Here is a 24,817-nt window from a genome sequence, read left to right on the forward strand (position 1 = left end):
TCATAGCATTGTGGTGATAGCCAGCAGTCAATCTGTGTGAAATCCCTTTTAGCAAAACCAATGCAAACCGAAGAGCTGTCTTTTGGTTTTGGGTGCAGTAATGAATTCAGAACTGCTTAGGTTTAGTTTGTATCTCAACAAAATGATGGAAGGTGACCTCTCCTGTCCCTGGCCACCTTCCCTCCCCTGCAAAGAAAAAGGGAAAAAAATCCAACCAGCTGAACCCTGTCTACATGGTCTATCTAACAAAGGAAGTGCTATAGCAAGTTCTGCTCAACATGATCCTCATAACTCAAATCAGTTTGGAGCTCCTTGACCATACCAGCGTGGTGGGAGAGACCTATTAAAAACCAGGTCTATCTCAGGAGCTCTGAAACAGATGCTGCCCCCACCCTATTACCCCTTCCCCATTATCAACCACTCCCTGATGGCTGAGGGTCTATAAGCACATGTATCTGACAGCTGGTTAAACTATGCAGAACCTCTAAAGTTTGAATTGTAAAATATCTTAACGTAAAAATATTTTAAAGCCAGAAATTGGGAGTGGAAGCTAAAATTCCCTGCTGGTTTTCATTTTGCCTTAGTCTCTGGAATTTCTTTTTTAAGAACTGCCAGTAGCTAAAATTTTGGGGCATGGTATTTAGTCAACCCAAAATATTTTGCCACAGCTCCCTCCATGTCCAAATCCTTGTGGCTGAACTCAGAGTCTCTGTGTTTAGCTTGTACTTTTTTTGTGGTTTAATACATTTTCTTCTCTTCCTGATATAGTTGAGGCATCTCTTTGCTGAGCCGTCTCATCTGAAAGAGGCTGACAGCATATGAAGGCAGAGAAGTATCCTTTGATGAGAAAATGCAAATCCCAAACAAAACATTTGCAAACCACTAATCACCATTTCCATACAATTGAACAATGATACGGTATTTATTATAGAATGACTTAAAGGTAAGGCTGACTCCTTATAAGAAATGCAACAAATAACTTCATATACATCCCCTCCATTTATTTCTGCACCAGAGGCTATTTTTTACCTCTTTGCGCTTAGTGTCAGGACTCCCTCTGCATTCAGCAGAACTGAAGTTTTATTTTTTTGGTATAAGGACTTTCTTGTTAGTAGTTTGAGGAGTTATATAGTATAGTAGGGAACTACTTTGGCAAATATTGTCAAAAGGAGATTCTAAATTTGGAAGAAAGTATGGTGTTCTGGATCTAATATTCAGAGATGCTGGCTAACCTCAGCTGTCATTACATTAGTTTTCATGGCAGTGAATTCAGCACTTTGAAATAAGGGAACTGGCTTTTCACACCTGGCAGTGCAAAAGTAGAGTTAGCCAAAATCTCGGATAGTTGGGAAAGTATTGGTCTTATTTTAAATTTTAGTTCTTTCATTTTACTGTAATAATTATGGCTGCTTCATTAATTAGTGTTTACAATGCCACTGGATTAAGAAAAATGTGTATATATATATATCTGTGAGCTTGTTTGTTTTATATTTTTATATGCTTCCTCTATTTGGTTCAACTTTTACTGTGCCGCCTACAGGGAAAAATAATTTAGTTTAGCAGAAGCTGTTTTCATTCTGAGTGAACCTTGATTTGAAGCTGTGCGGATTGTAATTACATTTAATTATAATGAGTTTTGGTTTTGAAAATAACCTTGTTAGTCAGATTTGGGTTTAAAACAACCCACCAGTTCATGGTGGGTCTAAAGACTCATACTCTACTGCATTAGATCCTTTTTTATTTCTAGTAGTAGAGCTTGGCTAGGAAAATGGATTCAAACCAAGATGCAGAATTTGGCAGTTTTCTGTATGTAGTAGAACCTGGGACATCCAGATATTCAGCAGTGAATACCTTATACACACTTCCTTTTCTGATTTGGTTTCCCAAAGGTTGAGGAAAACAATAAAGCAAAATACCTTTTTTACCCCTCTACGTTACAAAAATCATGTAAGGGAGCTAACATGGAGAAAGCCAAAGGTCCTGTTTGCTGGTGGAAAACAAAGTGAAGTGGAGGACTCACACCTTCTGTGTAGGTTATGTGTGGAGTGCTAGGAGAAGAACAGATGTACTGATTCTAGTAACCTGAATGTGTCTTGCCTCCGTTGTCAGGAGAAGGTTGCATTTTATGTTCAAAATATCTGAGCCAGTAGTTATGCTCCATTTACTAAGTCAGACAGAGACTCAGTCGTTTGACTTAATAAAATTTAAAGTGTAATCAATCTTATTGTAATGTAGATCAACTAAAATAGATGAATCATATCGAAATGCTTCTTTTTCTTCTTTACCTTTTAAAAAAAGCCTAAATTAACTAGCTCAGATAGAGACATCTACACTCTAGGTGATTAAAATAATGTGAGATGAACCCCACCCAGAATATTCACAGCTTGGAACTAGCTGATCCTAAGCGGATAAAGTAGGTGTAGTATGTTTGTTCTGGTTCAGTCTTAGTCTTTCCAGGACATGTGGCTGAGATACTGGTCTGTACTGAAAAGCTAATTGGCACCTTTAAAAGCTTAAGATTTTGGGGTAAATTTCTGTCTAAGTGCATACCTGTAGGTAAGCAGTGTGTTTGTAGTTGGGCTTACATGTTGGCATAGACCTACTCAAAAAGAACGGAGTTCTCCAGAACCCTCCAGATTTTGCTTCAGTTCTGACCACCACTGGCCAATGGGTCAACTTTCTCAAAGGCTTTACAGCCAGCAAAAGGAGAAAGTGTTTGTTAGAGACTAAGCCCAAGGAAAGAAATAAATGGGTCACTGAGCTGTCCCACGTTAAACCATCTCAAGGGAAGGATGTTTGATCTGGGAAATGCTGGGTTTACTTTTACAGTATAGGAAAGTAACTCAGAAAGGTTTTGTGTCATACTGGATGGGTGGCAGAAAAGGTACCCACAAACTGTTACTTCTGTTAAAGAAATGCTGCATCTGGTACTATGCCAATGGGAAGGAGCTCTTTCTGTAGGTCAGGTGGCTCTACGTTATTAATCCCAGAGTGCATGGATCTGAAAAAAGCCAACTGAGAACATTAACAAAGTTTGGGTGTACACATTTTATTAGGAACAGAAAAGGTTGCAGGAGTCTCTGAGCATGCTGAAAGGATTATTTTCTTAGGCTTTGTGTTATGCTGGTTCATTCATTTTGATTTTGAATAATCTTTTTATTTCTTCCCTTGAATTCCAGACAAATTCTTTAACTTAAATCTGCTATCTTGCACTGTCTCAAGGAAAAGAGCTGAAACTTCTCCTACAGTTTTCTAGCTTCTTCCTCTTCATAACTTTTTTTTTTTTTCAGAATTTGCCAATAGTTGACTGTGAGTTCAATTTTTTGGATCAAACCACTTTTTTTTTAGTCACTTTCAGCAGTTTCCTAAACTTGTTATTGTCGCTTTGAGTATGTATTGTGTAAGGGATTGGATCTCTGGGAATTAAGCTGATTCTTGATTTCATAAATAATAGTAAATCTCCATCAAGTTAGATTTACTAAACTCAGTCCAGCCAGTATTTGTCTTCAACAAGAGATTAAACGGACACAGTCCCTGAGGTTAGGTATGACTGTTCTTTTAATTTGTTTCCCAAGTTGCTACTGAGTTACATCAGTGTTTTCAGTGAGCTACTGCTTTCAAGGACCTGGCAGGGGGGGTGGACCTTGCTGCTTAGCATCGCCCTGGCTGGACTGTCGACATTTCTTATGTCTCCTGTAGCTTTGTACCAAAACTATGCAGTTGGTTCCCCCTTTGGTTCTCCTCCAGTGTCTGCTGCGCTGTTAAGATCAGATGTTGGTGGGTCTTCAGTTACCTCTGATGTAGATGTGGTTTTTTACGATTTGTTTATCAGAAACTATCACCTCTTTCTCTTCTGAAGATTCTGCTAGAGCTCTGCAGAGTTCCCCATCCACACTTTGATGTTAGGGTGCTTGATGAGGTGAATAGCACATTCTTCAGGCATTTGGGGATTTCTCACTCTAACTCCCTTAGGTATTTTTTTTGTTCTGAACATCTGTTCTCTGAATCCTTTACCAAAGGTGCTCTTCTGTGTTTCTTCTTGACTCCACAGCACGGATCCATTTAGCCTTCCGGCAGTCAAGCACTGTGGTGTTCCAGTAGCGCCTCATTTAGTTCTCTGGTTCTTCCTGGTAGTCTTCCGGTCTGCAGGAAGAGGAATTGCAAAATTATTTGTATTGGTATTTATAAATCTTAGTCCTCTCCTACTTTAATTTGGGGTGTAACTGAAGCAGGCAATGTGCTTTAAATAGGGATGAAGTTAAAAGCAAGGTTCCCTGCCCTAACTGGGTTATCCATAGCTTGAAGTTGTCTAAGAGGCACCAGATATTTTTTTTTAATTCTTTCAGTGTTGGAAGGAGTCATTTTATGACAAATGCTAATATACTTCAAAGGTAGAGGGAACAGGTGAAAGTCAAGCCAGTGCTTGTGCTAAAAATTGAGTCACACTATCAGTACTCTTTACTTTCAGAGTAAAACTGACAAGTATCCTGAAATATCTAGTTCAAACGTGTTGTTTGCCATTGACTAGCAGGCATTTGTTTCCAAAGCTGGTAGAAGCAGTTTTCATTCTTCGTGCCTTCTCCGTGTTTGATTTGTTTCTTTCTGTTTTCTTTCAGAAGACTTAATTGCACTATGTTTTTTCAAAAACAAGCACATCAAATGTCACAATATTAGCATAATCATAAAAATGTCAAACATTCAGTGCATTGCAATATGTCAGAGCTTACTACAGAACATATTTTTTCATATGATTAGTGTGATTCTCTGGGACATGCCTTTGAATGGGCAGCTCTTAAAAAGGTGACAAGTGGTTGCTACAAATTATTCCCATTAAGTAAAAGCACAGTTTGTCCCTGAAGTAAAATCATATTTGTCCTTAAAAGCAGTAGATCCTAAAGGAATAGACAGATGTAAAACATCATCTAAGAAGAGGAAAGTGTACTGATCCTGTGGTTGTATTCTGTGTAAATTCTTGCTGTGTCTGGCTCACCCCATTGATCTCCACCTGCAAGAACCTGGAAACCTGGATCATAGATTTCAGTGCCTGTCATTATCTGGATACTACCATTTGGGTCATGGGTAGTATAGTTTTTTTAAATAGAGGTAGTTAATTAATGCTGTATATTTAAGATTTAAGTTAAAAAGCATCAGGTACATTTTAATAAATGTACTATTTTTTGTATTGTAACTAAACTTGTATAGACTGTTGCACTGCTTGAACTAACTACAGTAGCATTATTTTGGTGAGAATTTCATGGAAGGATTTAGGACTGTGAATCTCAATGGTAAGGGTGTAAGTGCGGCAAACGGCAGTTTCAGATACAGTCTGTAAAGCAACTATAATAAATTTATGTCCAGAGTCCCTTCACCTTTCTTGGCTGTTACAGAGGGAAATAGCCACAAAATTCAATACAATTACAAACTTTTAAATTTGGACAAAGCAACACCATTTATTGTCAGTGCAGTAAATTGCTTCCCAACATCCTCTTTGGGATCGTGTTGTGAGCTCTTCACTTGATTTGTGAAAGCCATGTTCATTAAGCTCATGACTGCAATGGTAAGTGAGGCTGCTATCTTGAAAGATTCCTTGGCATTGTTTTTTCCACGCATGGAAAGACAGCGCAGTCTGCAGTGTTCTGGTATGACCACAGGAGAAGAAAGCAATCATGCTGTGAGCAGAAGTGTCCTCCTCCTTACTGCTTCTGAACCTCCTACTATAGGTTCTGCTGAGGAGTATCCTGTGGTATCAAAGGACAGCTCTGTCTTACTATCTTTGTTCAGATGGGTGGAAATTTGCCTTTTGCACATTTGCACTTGTGGAAAAGACAACGGAATTTAATAGGTCACACAGCTGGCAGAATGCACCAAACAGGTAACCTTCTTCCTATAAATGTGTTTCTGGAAAGTGATAGCCTTGTGAGCCCCTCCATTTATGCTAAGGATAGAGTCATTACGGGCAGCCTTTCCTTTCTGTCCTCCTAATGTGTCCTCGTCTTCTCCATTTCAGTAACAGAAATTAAATCTCCCTGCCTGGTTTGCTCTTCTGCTTTATGCTTCAGCCAAAGCAATGCCAGCTGATGCTGGTGTGGTGGTAATACAGCACTTGTGGATGCTCCCTGGATATGGACTGCAACAAATGGGTTACTGCCAGAGGGCCCTCAGGTGGTAAATACTGCACTGGGTAAGGAATGACAATGAATGGCTGGATCTGCATCCTGTGACTACTCTTCTGACCTATTCTGTCCCTACAGAAGTATTTTTATGCTGCTTTTCCCCCCCCCTTTTTTTTTTTTTTAACAGCTACCTGTCTGAGCCTCATAGTGTTTTTGATGTTCATTGGCAGAGGTCACATGCAGCCACACGTACCTCTCCATGAGCAGCAAGGAGGTAATGGTGGCTTCAGTCTCAGAACCGAACGTGAATTCAGGTGAGAGACGTACATGTGCACACACAGACCCGCTGCATTTTGCTCATTCCTTCTCCTTTACCTCTCCTTACATTCTTCTCTGACTTATGGAATTTCACTTCCTCTCCTGTAGCTGTTGAACACCTCTACCCTTTCCTAGTCTGCTGGGTATCACTTTGTATTCCCTGAAGTGATGATGGGATGATATCGGAGATATCAAAGGAAATGGCTTTGGCAGCAGTAAGCAGTGATAATAAAACAATTGCAAGTCAGATTTTGTAATCCGTCTGCTATACATCCAGGCCCCAAGGATGGATCCAAATATACATGTGAATACTTCAGAAAACGTTCCACATAACTATTCTATAGAAATAACCTCCTTCAAAATCCTGAGCACAAAACTGTTTACGGTTGCCTATCTAATAGGTACTTTTCTGATCATTAAATTCTGCTCTGTGCTCTGAGACAACAGAGTCATTTTCAACAAGTAAGAACAGGTCCTGCCCTTACCTCGGGGATGTGAGGAGCTAGCAGCAGAGCAGCAGTGCTTTCCTGCAGAGCAGTAAGACTAGTGGAAGTAATCAGGATTCAGCTATTGAAAAGCATAAGCAGAAAATAATTTGTACGCATGTACAAATAGGCAGCTTTCTAAATTATTTTCAGGTGTCTTCTTTAATCCATCTGTAAAGATGAAAATGATGGCAGATTTTTGCAGTGTCTCTTTAAAATGAGTTTTGAAGACAGTTTCCAGGTAATGTGCATTTTCCATTCAGCAACTCATCTGATGCCATGCAAGGTTCCTGCCCTGCTTCTGCTAAAGACAGTGTAAGGTTCGACATTGATATCATGAAGACAGTAGCAAAATATTTCAGCCATTGTATTACACTCAGACCTCAGTGTGAGGAATCCATCCCTGTCACATGGACCTGTGTGCAGCTGCAGGAGCATAGAGGGGTTTTAGAACAGTCTCTGCACTGCCAGGAGTGTCTTCTGGCCTGATGTGGAGGTGCCCCATGGGAAGTGCTGCCTCTGCAGTCGGCAGAAGGGGTGTCAGGGTGTACAGGCATGTAATCAGGGGACAGCTGCTGCTCCTGTGCTCTGCAGGTTGAGGCAGCCCAGCTACAGGTTGCTCTTTCTTACTCTTTCTGTTGTGTGAAGGAGAGTTGCAAAGGGTGTGTGTCTTGTGGCACTGTAAACAGGACAGTCATGTTCTCCAGCTGAATTTGTAGACTTGCACTTTTACAACTGAAATATCCCCAGCCTGCTCTCTGATCTGTTAGCCAAAATGGAGGTTTTCACACTGATGTCTGCAGGTGATTCATACTGCCTTATTTCTTCCTTGTGGGAGACCATTGGGTTTTATTCCTTAGCTCACACGATCTACCCTCAGAAAGCACAAAAGTCTTTGCATTGTGGCCTCATATGAAGTCATTCTCTTCTGTTGTGTCAAGAATAAAAAGGAAATGTATAAACAAAATGGGAAACATGGTAAGATGTCAAGGGAAGGAAAACAAGACTGTGATCCAGAATGTTATACTTCTTTGTGAGTGACTTCTCTGAGATGCAGATTGAAGAAAGAGATGTTTTTGCTATTGCTCCTCAGAACCAAAAGGTAACAAAATGCTTTGCTGGAGGCCACTTCTTCCTGTCTGCATTCATATACACGTGATTTGTTTCAGTGCACAGGGACATATGCTGCAGTGTTGAAGTCAATGGGAATTTTGCTGCTGAATATAGGAGAAAGCATTTTGCCTCTGTCTCTGAAAATTGATGTCACTGAGACTTTGGATGGGCTTTATTGGTCTTACAAAAATCTCTTGTGTTTTATTCCTGGTGCCTAATACCTCCATCATTAAGTGGCATATCACCCAGGATGCTGTCCCTTGTGAATTCGGGGAGAAGGTTACACACTGGAAAGGCATATGAAACCAGTACTTATAAGGAAATAAGTAATTAAGTCAGCTGAATAGAGGTGGAAACATTAAAAATAACAATTTTAATGAAGTCCGTGTCTAAGAACAAGAAATTGGATCTGGGGAGATGAGGTTTCAGGTGAACTCATAGCACAGAGCAGTCATGGTTATACTGGATCCTCAACTTGTTGCACTCTCAGCTGCTCCTGCCTCTCTGGAGTCTTTCCAGGGCAGATGGTGCAGCTGAGGCTGCATGGCCTGAGGCAGAGTATTGAAGCAGCACGCTGTTAGCTGGTTTAGCAAAAATTATTTGTCATTTTCTTTTCTTTCTCTGTCCATGTAGTGTAAGCTAAGGTCAAACTCTGGACTTACTGGTTTTCCTGTGGCTGAATCCATAGAGGATTTGTACTGTAATAACGGCAACAGATTGTATCTTTTCTTGTCTTTGGATGGTTTGACAGCAGGTCAGTGTTAGCAGTGGTTATCAGAGCAGTAAGGATTACCTGCCTGTCATATTTTCTTTTTCCCTTTTATACCCCTCCCAAAAATGAATTGTCAAGACAGACAGCCTGAACAGAGGAATCGAAGAAAAACTTAAAAAAAACCCAAAACAAACAGTCAGGAATTCTTGCACTAGTTAACTTGCTGTAGCCTCTGGAAACCTGGATTCTTGTTGATCCAGTGGAGCACTGTCAAGGCCATGCACAGCCACAGTTTTCTAGTGGTGTTAGCATTTTCTTTCCCACTGTCTGACTCTAAGCAGACTCAGTCTGTATTTTGGAGAGGCTGGTGTTCCCCCTAGTATTTCTATGCACCATCGGTTAATGGATCATTCTGAAGACCACCAGCAGCAGCTCTTGTTCAACAGGCAGTGGCTGCAAATTCCTGAAGTGGGGAAAAGCGTTATGGGAATTTTATCCAAGAGCTGGATTTTTCTCTAAATTTATTTTTTTTTCACAGTTCTGTTATATTTACCTGTCACTGTGAGGCCTTCACATCTTCTCTTGCAGTTTTTTTGTTGTTTAGGTCTTCAGGTGTAATTTTAGATAGGCAATTATGCTTTTTTCTCTGAAGGACCTACTAAATAGAAAATAAATTTCTTCAGGATATTCTTCTAATTTGGATTCCACCTTTTTTTCTGTAGAATAGGAGTCTTAAAACAGTGTCACTGAATTTGCGCAGTAGCAAAGCTGAGCCCCGAACAGAGAAATATGCAGTCTTTCTTAAGACGTGTTGAGACATCCTCCTGCAGCTGTGATGGGCTATCAGCACAACATCTCCACCCTTTCACCAGAGGCAACCTCTCAGAGGCAACTTTGTCTTCAGACTTCGGTTGTATATCATCTATTCTCAACTAGTGTCAAAAGACCCAGGAGTTTCTGGCTGTCTGCTGGGAGCATTGATCCACTCACCACAACTGCGTAAGAGATGTGAAGTCTTTCCTTCCCTTGCACTCTCTTTCTCTCTTAAAAAAAAAACAAACCCAAACAAAAAAAAAAAAAAAAAAGAAGCTGTCAGTATTTCAGAAAGTGTGAGCAGCAGATCTTTGTGTACTTTAATCCATAAATAAACATTTCTTCTTTTGAACTTCATTAAAATTGGATGTGTTTTCACTGTAAAACACTCCAGCATCCCTATCATTTAGACATATATGGTGATGAATACTGCAATTAATTTTTGTCTGTAGGAATACTTGTGGTCTAGAAATATTCTATTTATGCCAAAAAAGTAAATAAGAGTCAGACCACAAGATATTTTGCTTATAACAGCAGTTTTAGAGCAAAAGCAAGCTCTGCTCCTGCTGTTTTAACAGTCTGGGCCAAATGCATCTTTGTTGTTGCGACCTAGCTTGCAGAGAAGTTGTGGAGAGGTGCATTTGGTTTGCCTCCTGCACAATTATATCAGACTTTCTTTGGTAATACTTGTTGATGTATCACATTCAAATCTCCAGCTTTTCCTTTAATGCATTTGACCTGAAGAAAGGAATTCCTGCTTTTAAATGCTCATCAATCAGTGCTTCATAGTTAAGCTGATAAAAAAAGCTAAAGCTAAGCCACTGTTAATTTAGCCAACTGTAACATTACTGACAATATTCATCAGCAAACAATTTTAATTAGACCAGCATAATGAGCACAGTAGATTAAGGCTAAGCAAATGACTAAAACTAAAGAGGGATTCTGATGACAAGTCCTGATGAGAGTAAGGATGATTTTTTTGCCACCAGTATTTGAGTAGGATGTGGGAATGGAGAGACAGTCCTAATCACATGAGAAATCTCTTAAAAATAATACAGGTGCACCGTGTTGGTGTCAGGAAGGCTTGCAGAGTGCGAGCGAGCGCTGTATAAACTTCCCGCACAGCCTTGCGTGTCTGTGACAGCCTCCCTCTGTGCGGGTGGGGCTGGTTGTGTGCTGGCCTGATGTGCCACGCGTGGAACTGGGACTGGGGAGGGTTGTGACAGGTTAAACCAAAGAGGCAGCAGGTCCTTGTGCTGGGCGGGGGGACAGTGGAAGGGCAGGTGGAATAGGACCTGGTGGAGTTTGTGGCTGTAATTAAGAACAGGTAGGGAATCAAATGGGAGTGGGGAGGCAGGGAAAAGGGCAGTGTTTTTTGAAGAAAGAAGTAAGGATAGAGACAGAAAAAGAAAAGTATTGTTTGGTGTTTAAGGATGGAAATGTTTAGGCTGAGTAACCCACCGCTGTGTTTGTCTCTTTTTCTCTCCCCACACAGCTTCTTTGTTCTGATCCCTGGAGAAGTATTCTGTCCCCCGTTTTTATTCCCCCCTACCCGCCCATGGTCTTCCTGAGACCTGCTGGCAGGGGGAGGTTTTCACAGCCTGCGCTGTTGATTCTGAGAAGTGTGAGGGAAACAGAGCCATGCTGGGTGATGTGACTCACCTTGAAGGAGCTGGTGTTTTCTGTCTGAGTGGAAGTGGAAAGTTTCAGCCTTGCTAGTCCAGATGTTTTAATGGACATGGCTGCAGTAGAGAAACCCTTTTCTGCACGTCTTGCTGAGCCCGGAGTAGGAGAGTAACAAGTTACATACTAGCATAAATGTTTAATGATTTATGATAAAAAAAAAAAAAAAAGATGGTGAGTAAAATACTAGGTTAATTGACTATGGAGTCCTAAATTCCCCAAAATGTAGCATTCCAGCCAAATATGGCTGAAATATCAGCTGTCATATGATGAATATTTTAAAGAATATTCTATTATACACCTAGGGGTTCATTCGCTTCAGTAATGAGGACAGTTACCTCTAGGGAAAGGAAGCTATATTATGCTTGCCACTTAACCAGGGGCTGGTTTGACAGGCATCAGCTCAGAATATATGTGTATATATAGGGAATCACAGCAGCTTGTCTCTAGCTCACTGAGCAGGAAATGTGCTCTACAATACTTTGGGTTTCTATCTATGGATTTGTGCATGGTACTGAGTGGGATTCAGACTATTTTTATTCCTGAGTCTGATTGTTGAGGTGGAATCCATCACCTACTAAATATTAAATCAGCAGTTTTTTTTTAAAGAGCAACACTGTCTCTGCTGACTTGAACATCCTTATGTGGCCCAGAGGAAAAGAGAAACAAAGACAAGATGAGAAAACTATCGTCTTTTGCATTCTTCTTAATATTAATGATTTCTCTAAAGTTTTCAAACTGTTGAAGGCGAAAAGTGAGCTAGAACTTTCACATGGGTAAGAAATGACCCAGGTGAAAAAAAAAGCATACATTATAAAAAGAGCAGTGAAACTTCTAGAGTTGAATTATTAGTTGGTAGAGATGGAGAAAATGCATCAACAGATTATTTTTTTAAACCAATTTTGTTTAATTGTTTCCAAACAAACATGGCTGGGAATTATTAGGAATGTGTTAATTCAAAATTATTAGAACACTTTCATGCAAAGGTAATTAATGTCAGATTTTACACTGACTATTGCTTCTGCAATCTAATGTTTGCAAATGATGACATTTTGAGATACCTGCCCAACCTACATGGTATTGTCTATCTTGCCAGGCTGACTGGAATCGGATATCGTTCCTTGTTTATTTTGTTTTTGTCTATTTATTTATTTTTAAAGTTAATAGTTGCACTCATAGGCACTACACAAAGGCAGCAATCTGTGAGGTTTCTGAGTATTTCTAAGATACCTGTAGTTTCCTATATGAATAATCATAATGAACCACTGCACAAATAAAAGCTCATCTCTCGCACTTAAAGAGTCTGCACAAACCCCACTTTTATGATAACGAGCAGGTAGGTGAAATAACAAGGCATGATAAATGATGTCATATTTTTTGGTTTTACATTCTGCAAAATATTGACATCATCCCTTCTGTTCCAGAAACCAAAATGAATAACAGTTATGAAAATCTTCTAAACACAATAAAGATTCTTAAAAGGTTTCTTATTTCTGACTGCTAAGACAGAAGTTAATTACTTCTGTCACATTTTTGAGACCTCTGATGGCATACCAAAATGTCCTCGATGCCCTGTGCCATGGCACATCCCATCCTATCCTGTGGCAGAAGAATTTTAGTCCTTTGATTAATTTCATATAATTATCCTTCTTTAACCAGATAAGTTATCTAGGTTGCAGAATACAAGTGATTTAATCTGATGCTTTTTATTAGATAAACTGACCCCTCAATGTGATAAAGGACAAAATAAAAGTACTCATTAAGTTGATGCCTTTGCATAATTCACATGCATTTTTTAAGGTCATGTTACATATTCATCAGTTTGTCTTAGTCACAGAGTTGCCTCCATGAATGCTGTGTAGATAAGTGGGTATCTGAGCTGCTTTGTAGGGGTGAGGGGAGGTAAGGAAAAAGGAAAAAACCTAGTATGAGAAATGGGAGGGAGTAAGTAGGACTATAAGTCAGGAGAGATTCTGAGCTATATCGTTCCCAGACTACACTTCTGAATCTTTAGATGTTTTAGAGTTTCCTTTCCCAGTATAACTCTTGATTTGTACTGGGAGTTTTGATCAATTTTTTATGTTATTAAAAACCCAATGGTTATTATTTTTCACCTTGAGATAATGGTTAAATAATCTTAAAATTGACTAAAAACCATGAAGTTATTTGTCATTTTACCTGTTAATTCATTACTTGTGTTGTTTTTAATTGTGCATGAAAAAGAAAATATTTAAATAAAACCATGCTTTCTGTTTTGATCAAAAGTTGTGTTTCTGGAGTTTGTTTTAGATCTGTGTCCTGCTTGATGTGATGTCCTGTTACGTTAGGAATGTGAGACCACAACATAAAGCTTTATCAAGACTTGGGAAGTTTGGGAAAGTTAAATGAGGTGGGGTTTGGTTTGTGGGGTTTTTTTTGGTTCTTTTTTTTGTGGTTTTGTGGTTTGTTTTTTTTTTTTCTTTCAATACAGCATGGGTTTATTTCTTCAGATCGTGAACCAAAATAGATGAATATTTCCAGCATCATGTAGCTCATGTTTTTTTTCATGGTGTTAACAGTGAATTGGTAGAAAAGGTGTTTGGAATGATAGGCAAATATCTGCACAAAGCAGTTGATTTCATCCCACAAATCTGTAAAAATTATGCAGTATGGTGCTTTATTGTAAACAAATGCTAAATCTACTGAAGCTGAAAGTCAGTGCTAACCCAATCCCAGCCCAAAGAACTCTTCCCTTGATTGCTTTTTTTTTCATATTTCCTATTCTGCCAGATTTCATAGCTCTTTGGCACATCTTAGATGTGGTTTGCTATAAAGAGGTAAGGAATAATTTTACTTGGCATACAGCAGTCAGACACAAGTTCTAGAACTTCCAGAAGGCCTGAATGTCATCTTCTGTCTCTAGGTAGGGTTCAGAAATGTCACAGCTGCATGCAGTGGCTGAGATGGAAATGTGGGACTTTGACCAGGAGACTTGTCCCAGCCCTTATATTGGTTATACCATTCCAGGAGCTTTTGTGTATGTGCTTTATGTGGGCATACCTAGGCATGGTGCCTCACTTTGAGTGGTTTTGACTTATGGTGCAACGCATAAGAAAAGGTAACCAGTAATAATCTTATCCCTGGGAGATCCTTTGGAAGGTAGCAAGCAAGCAGTTTGAACATGCTGTTACAAGTCATAATGAAGATTTGTGGAAACAATGGGAGATTTTGGGAAGTGAGTTGTTGACATGGCAGTCTACACTTGACAAAGCTCTGGAGGTCAAAAGAAATGGTTGGGCATAAACTCATTAAGATTTTCTCCCCCAAAGGCCACAGCATGAACCTTGCACTTCCAGGGTCTTGTTTAGGAGTTGTGCCAGGGGAAGTTTAGATTGGTTATTAGGAAAAATTTCCTCACCAAAAGGGTGGTCAAGCATTGGAACAGGTTGCCCAGGGAAGTGGTTGAGTCACCATCCCTGGAGGTATTTAAAAGATGCGGTGTTTAGGGGCATGGTTTAGTGATGGACTTGGCAGTGCTGGGTTAATAGTTAGACTTGGCGATCTTAAAGGTCTTTTCCAACCTTAACGATTCTATGATTCTATACTCTCTGCCTGAGGTTTGTAGAAAGCTTATTTAATTGCCATGTGTACCTATCCCCTGTTTTGCTCTTAACTGTCTGTTCATTTTTCTTTCCAACTCACTGTTATAACCAGTGATTTTAGCCAGGAGTAGCTAAAATGACAGAAATCTATAAAAGGGGTTCATGATTGGAAGTAGAGCACTACATGCTGAGTGTTGCCTGCCAGCTTTTTACTTGGATTTTAAGTGAGGGGGAAGGAAAGTAAGAGTCCTCGTCTCTGTTTTTAATTAATGCAGACACCATTTTCATTCTGAAGTGTCATACACTGGAAATCAAAGGAGTCTTGTATAAATAAAAAGAAAAAGAAAAGGGTTCTCTTGATTAGTAATGGAAAACATTTTCAAACAAGATCTACAGAATTGGATAGGGCTGGAACTTCCTCAAGGTGAAAATCTTTCAAAATCGTAACATAAATTATTGATTTGTCCAAGTCTCTTCTCCATAGGAGATTTACAATATCATTTTCATAGTTGTCTTGAGGAGGGAGGGGAGATTCCTATCTAGGTCTGAATGAAAGTATCTTATTTTTACAAAATAATAATAACCCCCTATTTTAGCTAAAAAGAGAGTTGCTATGCTATGAAATTATGGGGCTTACTGCTCTGACATTTATGTAATATCAGGAATAAATCGGTTTAAGCAAATATATTTGCAGCTGTGCAAGTCTAATCACAGCCATGTAATATCATGTCTTAGATACAAAGACAGATTGTTGTGGACAGTAAGGAAGATATGTAAGGAAGATGTTGGGCCTTCTCTGAATATATGTGTTGACAAAAATTGTCTTTAACAAAACAGAACTCCACAAAGACCAAAAAGTCGAAAGTATGAGAATTGTGACAAATTAGAAAGGAGTAAGATACAAATCTGTCCCTTTTTTGCTGCCACTTTTGTTCAAACACATCAGTATGTGGGTCTAGCAGGTAAAGGGCAGGGAAATTAAACAAAAGGATAATTAATGTAGCGTGGCATATCAGAGAACATTAGGAGTTCTTGGAGTTCTTGCTATGAGTGGCAGCACTTCTCCGGATCTTTGAAGAAGGGATCTGGCTGCTGAGGAACCAAAGAAAATGAAAACCAGGATGAAAGTAGTCAGCTATTAATCACCCCAGGCAGGAGAAGTGGGTACCATCGTATACAGCAGGAGACAGAAGGTGATGAGCAGAAATGTACTGAACAAACAGGAGGGGGTGTTCATGCAATGTTTTCTCACCTTCTGTGGTAAGAAGAAGCCACAGACTTCAGCTGTTTTCCATCTCATTATACGCAAGATGGAAATAAGCATGATGGAGAGAGTTAAAATTTATTATTAAAACAAAGGAAGGACCAGTTGAGCAAAACCCCCCAAGGATTAGCATTGTATGTCAAAGGAAAAGAAGTCTGCAAGTGACAGACAATTCAAAGCTGGTAATCTTAGGTGTTTGCTGGTCAGGGTCTTAAAAGACAAAAACATGACAAAGAATTTAGTTGTCATCTACTGTGGCAGCAACAAAAACCCCAAAGTACTGTCCCTAATGAGTACTTTTTAATAATGGAAAATATATTGTGTTATCCTTGCAGACTTCAGTGTGAGCAATGTGTTGGAAATAACACAATATAAAAGTAAAATATCTGGATTTTCAAAACACTTTAAAATTGTTATTTCCAAGTGGAAAAGATATTGTACCCTCAATAGAAAAATCTTGTATTAGACCTTACTCTAAAAATTAGAGGGAATGATGATGTCGCATAATCAGTGGGGTTTTTTTAAGTTGATGTGATTGAGACAGCTGCCTTTATTGTATGAGAAAAGAATAACATTTTGCTGCTGTATTTACATATGTATGTTAAATAAGTAGAAACATACACACTGTGACATGCCCTTATGCATATTTGTCATGTGTAAAAAGGGCCACTAATCAGCTAATGAAGAAGAGAACTGAAGGATTTAAGAAAATTCTGAGAGCCCCCAAAAGCCATTTTTATAGCTTAGAAAGAAGATTGTGTCTTAAAAAGAAACAAAAAACCCCCACATGTAGAGAACAGCATGAAAGTACCTATACAGCTTTAAAAAGAGTAATAGTTACTAAAGAAGAAGCCAATACCAATGAATGCAGAATAGACATTTACAGTTCTAGAAAACTGAAAAGGGAGGCAAAAATCAGAAAAGAAATGTCAGTGGCTGGTACATTTAAGGACTGCAAGAAAGCTTTTCACTTACATAACAAAAAGAATCCTAAAAAATATTGTCTATTATTAGGTGAGATGGTATAGTTACCACTGACAGAAAAGTGACACAGGAGAGAAAAAATGTATTTGTCCATATGGGTGAAAAAGTGGGTTAATGAATTAATATAATCTCATGATTAAAAATACTTTCAATTTTCGTATTAATTTGGGAGATATTGAGGGAGAGTAGTTACTGAGTTTTGTTTTTATGAACCCATGATATATCTCTGAGATTTTAAAAAGATGAGGCTGAGGAGGTTTTTCAGTCATTAACAACAATGTGTTTTAGTCTACTGGCAAAGTTTGAAAGGATTGCAAGATTTAAAATATTTTAAAATTACATTTAACTACCATTTCTCAGTGTTTAGAAATCTAGGTTACTTAATGCCTGAATTCAATACCAGATGAATTCATTAGAGTGCATCGGTTAACAAATAAACAGGGGAAATAATGCAGTTAATGTAGTCAACATGGATTAGCAGCCTGGAAATTCTCTCAAAATATTTTTATTTTTAATAGATTACAATTTTGACTAATAGATTTCTGAAGGGAGTGTTGCTTAGTACCTGATGACATTTTGATGAAGAAAGGAGAAAGGTACAAAATTATTATGATTGAACATATTGTTTCAAATTGTAACTGTGTGACATCCTTACCAGGCAAAGATGCTGGTATTGTGCTCTTGCAGGGATTAACTCCTGCCCCATTCTGTTTATATTTTTTCATATATTCCAAAGGAAAAAAAATAAATTATCACAAAGTTTGCAGGTTGCTCAAAGACTAGGAAAATACCAAGCAAGAAACAGAAGTGATACATACAGGTATCAAAAAGTTGGAAACAGGCAATTTCATCTTGGAAGAAAGAATAGAAGCCAAAGTTACCAGAGGAGAGATTGTCCCAGAAACAGTCGCTCTGACAACAGCTAAGGAAGATGCTGGCTGATGATAAATCCTAGAATAATTCCTTGGCAAACAGGACTGACATGGTCTTCATGTAAGCAGGAGAATAGACCCTATATCTAGCATTTGTATTTTCATTTCAAGAATATTATATTCAGTTGTATTCCCAGTTCAGTGGCGCTAATGACAACCTGGGGAAGTTTTAGGAAAAAAGAAACAAGAATACCCAAAAGCTGAAAGAATTGGAAATCTTACTTTGTAACCCAAAGAGAATAATCTGGAGTTCTTGCCTCTAGATACTCAGCTCAGTTCTGGAACTGCTTGTTTGTTGATTATTCCATTTCTGTTTCAGGGGTTTTTAAGTGAGTGTCTAATGCACCACACCTTAAATTACTGCATTAGAAAAATAAAAATGGAGACATAAAGAAAAAACAGTTTCCTTTTAACTTAGAGAGAATAAAATTACAGCAAGTAGGGAATCCTGCCTTGGTTTTAGTCCGATCACTTGGTCTCTGCTACTGGCATTCCCTTGTTTTTCCAGAATTCCTCCCTGCTGGTTACTTTGCTGGCAGAGGAATCTAAGTCATTGTTGCAGGTGCAATAGGCAGAATTAGTAAATGCCTTTCTCTGCCACATGCAGAGATAAAGGGAAAAAATGCATTGTAAAGGGCAGTATTATATCCACCTATACAACAGTCGCCAGGCATCTGAAATACAGTCTCAATTTTTTTGGCAGTCTTTGAAGAGGTATAATGGCCCTGTAATATGGATACTTGAACAGATCCTTGCAGATCCAGCTTTAATACTTGGCTTTTCCCCAGCTTTGTGGTGCCCTTTTTGGACAAGTCATTGTGGATATGTTTTGATATGGATGTTTGTAGTATGCAATGTAGTCTCAGCCCCAAAATGGAGTTCTGGAGCGTAAGGCTAGAATAACTGTAGAGGGAGAGTCTTTGTATGCAATGTTGTAATGTGAAGCAGGTAATTGCTACAGGTGACAAGAACCAAGTAAATACTCACTTCAAAATTGCAGATTGTTAAGATGGGATCTGTGTCAAACAACAGCCCAGGAACCAGCTGGACCTGTGTGGGCTGTAAGCCTCCTTGCAAACATCCCCCATTTGGGCTTACTGTTCTTCACAGTTCCTCAATAGCTTCTGTCCTGCATGACACTGAATATGCTTTGAAGTTACCCGAGAAAGTATGTTGCTGACATACAGGTCTGTTTCTGAGTGACCTTTCCATCAGATGTGCAGACTGAAAATTTTTGTTCAAGATCTGCGAGTGCACCTTAAAGTGCAATTGTGTTCTTCACATCCAGCCGTGCTGTAATTCCATCACAACTCCTGCAGCTGCTGTGTGGGCTGCAAGTGAAGCTTCACCGACTGTTGCTGGGGATGTAAGAAAGGATTCATCTTGTGCTTCAGATTTGGCTCAAAAGAACCACCATCTTGCAGGTAACTTAAAAAAAAAGCCTTCTGTCAATAAAATAAGCAGATTTGTTTCAGGCATACAGGAAATTAATCTGATTGATAAGGAAGGAGGAATTTGTTTTGTTTTTACCAGATCACTTTTTCTGACCACGACTAGACATTGCCCCTCCCAAACACTGAGCTTATCTATCCTCTATAGAAGAGAAATATTCTTCTTCATGACTGTAAGGATTTGTACGCACCAAGTGGCAGTTTTGCCAGAGAACTGGCAATTATCATATAGCAAGTACTTCAAACTAGGAATTCCCCTCAGCTGGTGGGTTGGTCTAGTGGGGAGCTCTTTCCTTTTCTTCTCATTCTAAGCATACCCCTAGGGCTCTTGCGTGGTTTGATTCTGATTTGTTTATGTTGGTGTAAATCAGGAGTGACACAGCTTCCATCAGTGCAGTTTAGTAAATGAGATCAGGCTCTAGCACATGGTATTCAACTATTCTAACTCTGTTACAGGAGCTACAAATGGGTGTTCATCTAGCTAAGATTTGCATAGATCTGTTTGGTAGTTTTCCTGTATATCATAGAATCACATGTTCTTCCATTTTATACTCCTAATAACTATTTCTTAAACTGAAAGAGCTTTCTGAAAAGATTTCTGCAAACTCAGTTAGGTTTCATAATATTCCTGTAACAGTGAGCACCAGTTAATCAGTATGATGGTACAACTGCTGCATCCCATCAAATATAGTTCCCAGACCAAAAAAAAAAAACCCAAACCCAAACCCCAATAAGCATGTTAAGACAAGATTAAGTATGCAGTATTAATTTAAAATGCCTTCAGAATTTACAGAAAGATGCCTTATCTGGTTTACAGGAAACTTTTGAGAGAGAAGAAAAACAAACAAGCAAATAGATTTCCTTGATATGGAACATACAGAAGAAATTTCAGATAGAAAGCAGACTTTGTGGACAGATTGGAGTGAGATTCAAAACTCAGTCTGTTTAGTTACAGTCCAGTTGTGGAGTTCCTGCATTTTGCTGTTCTCCCTGAGGGATTTTCTAAGATATTTAGGAATCTATCAGGAAATCATGGGGCTTAGCTTCCTAATTAGTGTCGTGAAGCTGTGTTTAAAGCATACAATAAGTTGCAAAGTGTATAACACCTCTGAACCTCCTGCTTTCTCCTCTGCCACCTTTCCTCCCAACTAGCAGGGACTCTTAGCATACTATATGGTCTGTGCACAGTTTGGGGGCTGGTGTGAGGGTTTTTTTTCTTTATGGAAATACCTGTGTTTTCCATGAGACAATTCCCACTTTCAGGCAGAGATTCTTGCTTGCATCATGGGAGTCCCTAGGCATTAGGTATAGTGAAAGTAAATCTGTCTAGGGATCCTGGCCCAACAAAGCAAATGAGATCTTGACACAACCACAATATAGTGCCCAAGTGCATTGGAGTGAAAATAACCCAGTTTTCAGATACAAAAATTTAGCTTTCGGACAAGTGGAATCTTTTTTTTTTTTCCTGATTGGAAACAGACACAGTTTACCAATATATTATTTTTTTGCTGTTAACAAAATTTTATGTTGCAAGAGTTAAAAGGGAAATATTTTCAGGAATCCCTAATTGCAAGTCAATATATACCATTAATACCTTCTCCACTGCAGCAATAAGGAGACCTTGGGACCAAGCTCTTAATTATTGATTCTTGTGACCTCAGCTGGTGGTCCTTGGACCTTATTAGATGCTCCTCATCTTGTTTTTGCATTCTTTTTCCCTTAAGCTATAGCTTAACTGTGTAGCTTCTCTCACTACTTGTTGATTCTTAATAAAATTTGTTGAATGATAGAGTTCAAGGTTTGCTCATCCCTGAGATTAAGTCTTCTCAGCTTTCAGCACAGTCAGTCGCATCACACTTAGCTTAATTTGCTTTGCTTAAGGTTTTCTGAACAATTGGTTTGCCCGGTGCTGTTGCTAACCCCAGCTCTAGCCGTGGGATGACCTTTTCCCAGCCCTGATTGTTTATGTGTATCCTGCAGTTCACTGGGGAAGTGTGTGTTGGCTTCCAAACAAAGATTGCTGTCTATTATATATAACCTAAAAATACAACTGTGAACATGTGTATGAGTTAGGAGCATGATTTTTTCCTGGAGTTTATTAACATCCTGTTGTATTTATTTCAAAACCTACAAGATGGATGTTTTTAGAGGTTTATTGCTCAAAGGTTGCTGTCATTATATGAACCGACAGGCTGATAGGTGCAAATTACAATTGATTACATTCATAGTCTGTATAAAGCGTTTTTTAAATGCTTCCATGTTTGTATTGCCATCTTCGCTGGAAATCTAGAGTTGAAATGGGAAGTGCCTGAGCTTTGGTAGCTACCTACATACGCTGTAGAGTGGTAGAAAAAAATGAGTAAAAGTATTAGTGTTGAAAATGTCCTACTGCCCAAAAGCAAGTAGAATGAAGTGTCCTAAACCTATTTGTTCATTAAAAAAAACACCCAAACAAAAAACCTGTTTGACTACTAAATATACCTCTCTGCTCCATCTCTTTGTTATCATTTGTTTAGCCAGACTTCCTAAGATGAGGCTTATGTATTCATCCTCTGTATGTGTGTACCCCACATGCACTTATATCTGGGTGTGCTCCTCCAGTGGTCCCTGAAGAAGTAGCTGATCTCACCCGAGTTTGGCCAGAGAGTAAAATTGTGAAAACCAAATAATGTTCTACAAGTTTTGTGAAACTAAGCGGGTAGGGAGAGGAAAGGGACAGACTGTAGTTGTGTCTTAGCACACTGCAAGGTAACCTCACTTCTCATGGAACACCAGGAGAATCAAAGAGAAAAATTATCATTGTCTCCATCATGCAGAAAGCTTGAGCTGCAGCTCGTGCCTACCCCAACACACAATGTCAGTCACAGCTGTGGTGCTCTAATCCACCAGGCTGCATTAATCTGGGCACTCACAGAACTGCTTGATTTATCTTCTGGTTAATAAAAAGGCAGTTCCACAGATTTGGTGTTGAGGAATCAGCTATAGTTTCTTTCTTTTTCCTTAAAAACCATAACAAAATCCTCAAAGAGAGCGATGTTTGATTGTGTGTTAGAGGAACATACAATATGGGAAAGATGAGAGAACTATCATGTGTCAGTGTCCTGCTGCAGCTTGCAGAAGGGAGATCTTCCTTGCTTTGCAAGCCAGTGTGCCCCACTGCTGTTTGGTGCTGCCATGCACCAGAGGAGGGACTGCAGAGGGTCAGACTCAAAGAATGGATGGCTTGTTTGGAAATACAATTATATCTCCCTACTTTTACTTCTTCATGGATTCTTGCCTGGTCCTGTGAATTCCTGTGGTTTGCACTCACCTAACCCCAGATATTCGGAGTGCTGTTCTAAAGTTCCTGTTACCATAAGCTATAAATTTTATTCAACACACCCATTCCCATGAGTCTCCAAACAAAGCAAAGCAGTGCAGAAAGTGGTAGCAGGAATGATAGGAGTGACAATGTGAAATTCATGGAGATGGCAAGTGAGCGTTTTCCCAGGCTAGCCGTGCAGAGAAGGGAGTGGATGAAGTAGTAGCAGAGTGGAAAAGTGAACTGAGATTAGAGTCTAATGCCAGTTTCACAGGAAGGATGGAGAGAGGTGAGAGAGAGTTCAGAGGGCAGTCAGGCAATATGAAGGAAAGAACAACTTCCAGCTGTAGAAAATTGCAGGGAGGAGACCAAAAGGAAGCAATTCTCACAGACAGTAAACACTCACACTATTATAGTAACTCAAATTAATAAATATTTATCTTATAAAGCTGTCCAAAGGACTTGGATCTCACTGGGCTGCATTCTGAGTAAATGTGAAGGTCATCTCCTTGTGGCTTCAGGGAGATTCAGTGAGTTTATTGAATGAAGCTTGTAACGGCAGGGCAGGGTATAAGAATGCAGGTCTCCTGAGCAAGCTGCTTTGTTGCTCTGGCTCTCTTCTCCTCTGCACATCATATACTCTTCTGAGTTCTACACAAACTCCAACAACCTTCAGTACTTTTCAGATACAGCAGCAGAGAGTGCATATAGCGAAATGCACTAGCCCAGCTGGTCCTCCAAAAGTGTTGCTGCATGCTGCTGCGGCGCCCATTCTCCTGAAGGCTCTTGTACTTTCATTTGACGTGACAGAGACCACAGTCTCTCTCTATACTTTTGATATGGCTGTACCCATAAGGACAAATGTGGGTCAAAAAGACAAGTTGGAAGGAGGCTTCAGAGGTCATCTAGTCCAACTGAAAGCAAGAATGACTTCAGATTTAAATCAGGTTACTGAAGATCTTGTCCAGTCACGTTTTGAAAATCTCCCGGTCAGAGATTCCACCATGTCCCTGAACAACCTCTCAATGCTTAATCACTCTCAGTTTTAAATGTTTTCCTATTATGTCCAATTAGAGCTTGTCTTGCTGCAACTTGTGTCTGTTGCCTCTTGCTGAGCACCTCAGAGACTTTGGCTACACCCTCATAAGAATTTCTCTTCCTGTAGCAAAGGGCTACAATTAGGTTCCCCTATACTCTTCTGTTCTCCAGGCTGAACAAATGTTCCACCAGCCTCTCCTTGGATTTGATCTGCTCCAGCCCCCAGCTAAATGGCCTTTCTCTGGACTCTTTCCAGTTTTTTAATATATCTCATCTATTGGCAAGCCTCAAGCTGGACACAGATGCAGCCTCACAGGTGCTGAGGAGCAGTATTCCCCCTGTTCCTCTGGCTATGCTCTTCTGCTACTGCAGCAGTGTATGCCACTATCCTGCACCCATTGCCCAGGCCCCTTCTGCAAAGCTACAAGCCAGGCGGTCTGTCCCCAGCTTGTACTGCAGCAAGGGGCATTTCCATCCCCAGGGCAGGGCTGGGCATTTGTCTGTGCTGAACTTTGTGTGTTTCCTGTCTGTCCATCCCTCCAGTCTGTTGAGTCCTTCTGCATGGCAGTGCTGCTCCTCAGGGTAGAAACTCTTCCCCTTAGCCTTGCATTATCCGTGAGCCTTCCCATTCCTTCATCCGTGCTCACTGATGAAGATACTAAATAGTGTCAGCCCCCATATTGGCTTCTCAGGAACACTACCCCTAACTACCCCCCATGCAGACTTTGAACTGTTGAACCCTCTCAGTCTAGCCACATTTTCATGTACCATGCTGTAGGTCACCAGCTTGCTAGAGTGTGTCATGCTAATCCCTTGGGGAAGCCCTATAACCAGCTAGAAGAGAAGAGGGCTGAAAATATTTTAGCCAGTTTTCCTCTATCACTGTGGAAAATTCCTGGAGAGTTGGTTATGGATCAGATTAATAGTATCTCACCAAAATTAGTCTAATTGCTTAGAATAATAACAACAAAATCTTAGAATAAAGAAGTCTCCTTAAAAAAATTATCTTAGGACAAGATGTGTGTCCTT

At 39.6% G+C, this 24,817-nt stretch overlaps 1 long non-coding RNA gene across 1 annotated transcript; it reads left to right on the plus strand.

Moving 5' to 3' along the window:
• Positions 1-5,449: 5,449 nt before the first annotated feature.
• On the plus strand, positions 5,450-13,472 carry LOC114011201 (uncharacterized). The gene is made up of 4 exons (XR_003553048.2): positions 5,450-6,181; positions 6,301-6,427; positions 9,464-9,740; positions 11,050-13,472. It is a non-coding gene; the product is annotated as an uncharacterized LOC114011201 (long non-coding RNA).
• The last annotated feature ends 11,345 nt before the right edge of the window (positions 13,473-24,817 follow it).

The sequence above is a fragment of the Falco peregrinus genome, chromosome 5 (genome assembly GCF_023634155.1).
Source record: "Falco peregrinus isolate bFalPer1 chromosome 5, bFalPer1.pri, whole genome shotgun sequence".
In the NCBI taxonomy this organism is placed as follows: Eukaryota; Metazoa; Chordata; class Aves; order Falconiformes; family Falconidae; genus Falco; species Falco peregrinus.